Source organism: Cephus cinctus, unplaced genomic scaffold (assembly GCF_000341935.2).
Source record: "Cephus cinctus unplaced genomic scaffold, Ccin1 Ccin1_scaffold1439, whole genome shotgun sequence".
NCBI classification, from domain to species: domain Eukaryota; kingdom Metazoa; phylum Arthropoda; class Insecta; order Hymenoptera; family Cephidae; genus Cephus; species Cephus cinctus.
This window is the reverse complement of record NW_014333818.1, coordinates 179,576-187,072: the sequence shown is the minus strand read 5'-3', so window position 1 is coordinate 187,072 and position 7,497 is coordinate 179,576. Positions and strand designations below refer to the sequence as shown.

Below are 7,497 nucleotides of genomic sequence, written 5' to 3'. Positions count from 1 at the left end.
ACGGAATCAAAAACAGTCAACCATTAGAATAAAAGAAAAACCTACACTGATTATCATACCCAACTGTAGTCTGTGGTCATACCCGATTGCAGTAAGTGACGCCATTCCTCCAAAACCTACCTGTATTACCTACATACGGTCACTCTGTGATACGAGGTTCACTTATTCGTCGCAGGGAGAAACAGTCTTCTCAATTTTACGAATGACGTTCTGACCTCATCTTACGTAAGTAGGAATGTAGATCGACGGTAATACATCTTCGAGTGACCATAAATAACTAGCACATCTCCTCATTGGAGGAGGCAGCCATAAGGAAAGGAAGGAAGTGACAATAAATATATAATACACATGCCCGTGTTATTTTGTGCCTCGCGATTCCGACATGTAGAACAAACATCTGTACATTGAATTTGCATGGTTAAAGTCGATTTATCTATTTACTTCATCAGTCAATGGTAATATCATACATCCATACGCATGCCTGTATCACCATACCGTTTTATTCGTGTGTATTACTCTGAGATTCGGTATATTCTGAGATGTTTTCATTGAAGGCGATGAAATAGATGCGATGTCATGAATAAGCTAATAAACGTACATTACACTTATTATGAACGCCGGAGTAGGCGCGTCATATATCTGAGACAACCAAAATCAACGCTTTTCAAATGAAGAAGAAAATCGCGCGATCATTCCCATGTTAATAATGACCAACTAAATTTCGCTTTGTGCAAGACTATACCTTTTACTGTATCATCACGACTAAATGGATTTCTCGTACGTTATTGGGAACATGGTAATGCGAGATCTGTTACGCAACATGCACGATACATGGTATGTATATCATTTACATTATGAACTACGTTAACGCTAGTCTTAGATTTGACATATAATGAATTCCACTTGCTATCATTTTAGCCTTATGCAATATCTGCATTTCACTGTTTGTAAGGTCCGTGAACCGGGATAAAAGGAACGTGAAACCCTGTGGCAGCCGGTTTAAATCTTTGGTATGGTCTCGCGCTGACCTTTGCGACGACCAAATCGAACGAGCCAAAAAGAAACGAGATAAAGGGATACTGAACGTTGGAATCTATCTATGTTTCTGCGCCTGACAGGACTAAAAGCTGGACCGTTTGTTCTTTACGTATAAAGGTAGATAAAATCGTTTATAAGGTTGTTTCGTTATATTCAATTTGGCTACCAAATAACACTTTATTTCAATAATTCCCTTTATATCTTGTCGCTCGCATTCCAATTTCGACGTTATATTACTCTGAACGATAAAATTTTTTCAAAATCGTAGTAATATCTTAGATATGTCGAAAGCAGACTAAAATCACAAATTGACAAAGGACATTAAAAAGGAAGAAGTGCAATATATCCGGCGTAGCAGCTACTTAGTAATTTTCACCTAATTGGCTATTACCGGCGCTTTAGACTCTCTCGATCCTTTAGTATTCAATTTGTTTTCAATTCTTTTTTTTTAATTCTTCTGAGACGAGCATCATCGAAAGTTTAAACTCATTAAACTACCAAATTTTGTTCTTATAACGTTTTACCTACAAGTTGCAAACTTGGTTACGCAATCCAGACGTTCATACGTTGTATATTTACATCGCAGATTGAACATTATACGAAAATCCAAAGGAAACGAAAAATAAAGAGATATTAACTTCGGCATTGTATACGGGGTGCACAGCAATGTTACGACAAATTCATTCGTTTCAGAATTATACCATTTTTTCGACAGTGAAATATTAACTTCTATAGGAAATATTGCACAGGTCCGCCGTTCATTCTGGACAATAGTCTTCGAACCTCTGTTCCAAACTTCATGTAACATATCAATTGGTCTTCTGTGCACGGTGTGCGCCTTTCGTTCTACTACTGGCTCCTAGTCGAAAATGTATTATAATGCTGAAACGAATAATTTTTGGACCCATAAACATTAAAACTTTCTCTCTTCTTTAATCAGCACCACCTATCCCTAATAAATGATATCCGATATATTCTGTATAAATAATATTCGATATTCGTTATTTTTTCTACAGTTATTGAATTTTTGAGTATCTAAGTCGAAATTGCACGACGACCGCACCGTGGGCTACAGACGATTGTGCAAAGTGGATAAAGAAGGGGAAGTCGGGTTCCTTACTCCAAGCACCTCCGGCTCTTTTAAAGACACTTCCACTTTAATTATACGAAACCGCGTCAGTGATGTTACGATATTACGATATTACGATATTACGATATTACGACGGGGCATAAGCCAAGAGTTGAAGATTTAGGGCTCTGAAAAGTTTGAACTGTGCATCCCTCGGAGGAAACCCCTTAACTACCCTCTGTACGAGAGTACAGAGTATGAATGTGTATCATCAAAGGGAGCACTTGAAAGATTTTGTCGGAACGTTAGGTGTCACTGTTTTCTTTAAAAATTGGAGGAGACGTGTATGTATCGATGCAACGAATTCATGAAGGACACGTAAGGCAATCTAGCGACAGTTTGTAATGCGAAGATTAACCAACCCGAAATTCACTCGTATTCGGCGTAATCAGTTATCAGAATTATTAGTTTCTATTGTCTTGGAGGGTAAAAATTCTTTTCCGATTTTATGGCGCGGAAAGCCGATATAATAAGGATCCGAGTCGACCTGAGCCAGACAGCCTCGAACCTAGCTGGGAGTAACGAGGGAACACGAGTGGCTAAACGTCAGGAGGGTACACGAGACGAGAGTAACGGGCTTTTGCTTTCTGGGGTGTTAAGGGAATCGGATGAGCAGTGGAGGTATGAAGGTGGAAGGTGGAAGGCGGTAGGCGGGGGGAGGGGCCCTACGGCAAGATACAGTTATCAGGCTCCCAGTAGTCTCTAACATCTCCGAATTACCTTTCCACGGTGGCAGTAACAAGAAGTTTGCATTAAATTTGTTTTCGTGTACATACAATCACAAGACGCATTCATTGCCTATTCCATAATTTTAATAAATTATATACTCCGAACTATAATGGTTGTGTATAACTCACGTCTATTGCGCGATATAAGTAATATAATTTAAATTTGTATTCTCTAAGACGAAGTCAAAAAACCATGACAAAAAAATGCGTCGTAAAAAATATTGTATATAAGTATACATATATGAAAGGCACGTGTGCCAAGAAATGGAAACTTTGTAGAGGGACGCCAATGTCGTTTCTTTTCTACATCTATAAGTTCGACAACCATATATGTATACTGTAAAGATAACGTATTTCCAAAGGAACAGCATTTTATTCCCAATCTTGAGCGACGTTTTTTCCGCCCTATACATGTTATCCTTGGATCTCGCCCTTCTGCCTCTCTCTCTCTCTCTCTCTCTCTCTCTCCCTCCCATTCCGCAGCTATCGATACGAATTCTTTTTTTTTCCTTTGCACTCTCCTGAAACCTCGATCGTCGAATGAGACCGATGAATATTCGGTAACGCTATCACGTTGTTGCTTGTCTCAATACTCGCGTATCGATGCTCTCTCGAACGACATTACGAAAGATGCGTTATTACATGCAAAAGGGGATGCTGATTGCGAATTGCTGAGATATAGGTATCTTTTCGTTTTCTGACCACTCTGTAAAGCAGCCCTGGGCTAAGAAAAATGGGCAGAAAAGGGCCAATAGAGATCGCGAATATTCGTTGCACGGTCGTAACTGTTTGACAAGATGTTGCGCCCCATTAGAAACCCCTGAGGTTCGTAAGAGAACGATACTTCTGTGCAGCTCTCGGTTAGGCGTGTAGTCGCAGTCTTCTCTTTCTCTTATGGGGCCGCTCCAAGAGGCATCATCATCACCCTCGCGGAATACCAAACGACACGACGCGACGGAATACATAATGTTCCGATGAACGTGAAAAAATATAGAAATGAGAGAAAGAGTTGGCAGGAAAAACTGCAGTCGCCGTCGTTAAACAGTATTGCGACAAAGTACTTTGGTCCTTGTACATTTCTTTCTCTATCTTCGACCGCGCGTTCAAGCGTTTCGTTTGAAAGTGAATGCTTAGAAATTATGCGAGTTTATCGTGCGAAAACGTTTTAGGAGTCAGCCGAAGGCCGAGTGCCCCGGAAATTCGCCCTCCACGTATATCCTGGGATCCATTACGAAACGGCCGGGTGACCGACCGTGCGAAACGCCACGAGATTTCTGCTTCTACGTTTATATTCTGGGAGCGCCCTTGATATTACAGAGTTTTCTCCAATCGGAGAAGAAGCTATAGAAACTATAGAAAAAGATTTTACAAATATTCTGAATGAATCGCATACCTCGGAATGGCGATTTGCCATTTGGTGGTCGCACATTTGGCTTTTCGTAAGTGACATCCAAAATTATTAATGAAATACAGTCCGATGAATTCATAATGATTTTCAATTCGAATTTTGACGACGATGAGAGCGAAGGGAGGAGGGTCTCCGACTATTTGGATCCTAATCCCTATCGACTGACGGAGAAGAGGACTTTTGGCTGGATATAATTAATTTCCCGTGTCAGAGGCACCGTTGTCGGTATCCCAGTATTCGCGTATCCCCAAATATCCCCATATCCCCACACCTCAAACCCCGTGACACCGTGACACCGTGACACCGTGACAAAGTGACAATATTGCTAGCCATTTCGTTCGACAGGATTCTACTTCTCCCGAAACGTCCTTCGGGCTCAGTCCGAGGTCTCGAGCCCTACCGAGAAAGGGGTGACTTTGGGAACAAGCAACTGCCTCCCTCTATAGTAATCCCTTCTTCGACATACCAGACACTATCCGCCCCGCATCAGCTCCCGTAATTAAACATAACAGATCAAGACTCGAGTGTTATATTAGATAAGTGTGGGTTGGTTATAGCGAGAATGTAAAAAAGTATGCGCACGTACATTACGTATATATATATATATATATTAACAAATAAAATGGTGTAAACTATAGTGTGTGTGTGTGTGTGGGACGTATCCACACGTATGCATGTGAATAATAGTAAGGATTTTCGAATTCTCGTTCACTTGCCGCTACGAACCGACTAATTGGATAAATGTCCGATCAACCCCTGCCTCTCCAACTATCCTTTTCTACCTTCTCTCCAGCTCTTATCTGTCTAATCTATCTTTGTGTAGAAGTGAAAACGAAACTTATAGAAAAGCTTGAGAATTTGGAGGATGATCACAATTGAAGCATGCGGTTACTTAACTGTTCGTTATGAGTATGTTATGGTTATGAGTTATGACTTATGACACTTATCACTCTTTGCCTTGAAAATTCAATGAATTTTTACAAAATACGAGGTCGTATCGAGCCTATATACATACAATGTCGAAATTAAAGAATTAAATCTCCTCCTAATCGCGGTTCGCTCTGTCGGGACATTGTGCTCTCGCAGGATCGTCCACGGTGGCACCTTTCAAGGTCTTCGAACACCTAATGTCGACTCCGAAGATACATCATCTACGTGCTTCCCTACGATGAACCAACAGACTTTATTTACCAATTGATTTGACTGCCTTAGGAGATTTCCTATATCCTTCCACATTTCTGAAATAAGATATTATTCTAATTGGCTTTCATAAATCAGCGACAACACCTGCACGACGCAGCCTGTTTATCGCGTGGCATAGCGATGCCACTAATAACCCAAGGCTCCGAGAGTAACCCTTATACTAGTATATCCCTCCTCACCCAAGCAGATAAGCCAGCAACCTGATTTCACTTTAATTGGACGATTACACCGATTAATCCTAACAGTCACTATGATTTCCCACTTTCCCCGTGCCCACCTCTCTTCTACCTCTAGGCCAGCTTTTGGAAAGTGTATTCAAGAAAGAAAATGAGCACGAGCAAGTAGGGTGGTTTAGACACGAGGAAGAAATCCGAAAGGTCGAAGACGCCCCCGTCGCATAATACGGCAACACCCTTTTATTTTATTTAAGCAGCTCCAGTTTTTCATTACGTTTATTCGTGCTTCATTCTCCCTCTGTTGTGGGCTGTAGTTACCCGGACGTATAATGTATAGAGCAATGAAAGAGGGTTGCAGACTGAGCGAGAAGGCCCTTCTATTGAGATACATTATTTATTATTCGTATTTTTGAGGAAAGTTCTGCCACCGCTGAACAAAAAGTGAACGAGTGTACAGTAATATATAAACAGAGAGAGAGAGAGAGAGAGAGAGAGAGAGAGAGAGAGAGAGACCGCTCCTCAAAGAAAATTTAGTCCTCGGGTGAAGTTTCCTTCGTCACAACGTGTAAATAATGTCTACTCGATCTATCCTATGCCCTCTTGCTCTTTCTCGTTCTCTGGCTTCGAGTTCAACACTTATCTTAAGAGGAGAGAGTTGCGTCGAAAAGATAAGGGTTAGATATTGCAATAAAATATCAAAACTTCCAGAGAAAAGAGAAAAGTAATAGGCACTACGAGAAGGGAATTAGCCAATAGTCTTTCGAGTTTTCTTGTAGATTGTAGATCTCGAAAAAATAACAAGCAACGTCTTGAAGGTATCGTAGAGCATCCATCCATTGTCCGTTGGTTGTCCGTAGTCTCATCTCGGATATCGAAACTCAAAATACTTATAGATTGTCGAATGTCTGATAGTGAGATACTAAATAATAAGATGCCAAAATGGGTATCATTCGGAGGAACAGCGATTATTGGAAACTGTGAATCAAAGGAGAAGGAGAAAAAAGAAAAAGAAGAAAGAAACAGTCAAATGCGTGTCCGACATCGCCATGTGAAAACTATGAAATATGATTTACGTCTATTTCTAGTTGACGCGTGCGTGGATGTAGGAGTGTTATTTTGAGGGATCTCTTGGCCAATCGAATCCTACAAAACGAAAGATCCATATTAAATTTGCAAACTCCTTTTCTCCTTTGACGACCTTGGGAATCACTATCGATCGAAGTGGAACTGGAAATGCTGCGGGGATACCTCGAAGAGACTACCTCCACCCTCGGCGGCGGTATCAGCGCGATAGTCATCGCAAATCCAGTAACGGTAACGAGTTTGCTTGCAAGAGGAAAAAGCGAAAGGGGCTGGAGTGGGGTGCACTGGTGCACTGGTGCACCGGGAAGGAGGGAGGGATCGTACAATATACGTGGAAGGGTGGTTTACTGGTTTATTTGGCAACGATTTCTATAATTGCATAATTTATTGCAACTCCCATGCGCCTCTGGGAACTATTCTCTACGTTCAACAACAGGTACGGTCGGATCTTCCCGAGATCAGTTGCACCGATCAGTTCGATTTCTTAGTTCACTGAAGTACATGCCAGTCTCTGGGTTTCCGCGAGAGCAATAGTCCCCTCTTTCCGCGGGACACCTTAGTCTTAAGAAGCTGCTGTAGTACATTATAGTACATTGTAGTACGTAGCTGTAACTTGCTAGCTTTTACCTTTTACCTTTTACCTTTTACCTTTTACCTTCTAGCTCCTGCCATATTCCAGCTTCGCGGTAGCATCGAGCGCGCCGTGCCAGCCTCCCACTCCCCCCCCCCCCC

The 7,497-nt window shown here is 41.5% G+C and overlaps 1 protein-coding gene and 1 long non-coding RNA gene across 3 annotated transcripts in view; one reads left to right on the top strand and one right to left on the bottom strand.

Annotated features, from left to right (window-relative positions):
* Positions 1-100, bottom strand: part of LOC107273152 (COMM domain-containing protein 7) — a gene marked incomplete in the record, with an annotated part of 633 nt that extends 533 nt beyond the window's left edge. Inside the window, 1 exon segment of the mRNA XM_015751056.2 lies at positions 1-100.
* A 132-nt stretch (positions 101-232) lies between these two features.
* The window catches only part of LOC112495164, a 30,675-nt gene continuing 23,410 nt past the window's right edge, over positions 233-7,497 (top strand). The window contains exons 1-4 of one of the 2 annotated variants that reach the window (XR_003061476.1): positions 234-455; positions 555-834; positions 953-1,155; positions 2,055-3,260. This is a non-coding gene — a long non-coding RNA (uncharacterized LOC112495164). Of the gene's footprint in view, positions 456-554; positions 835-952; positions 1,156-2,054; positions 3,261-7,497 lie in introns of those variants that run through there. The other variant, XR_003061477.1, reaches the window with a different exon arrangement.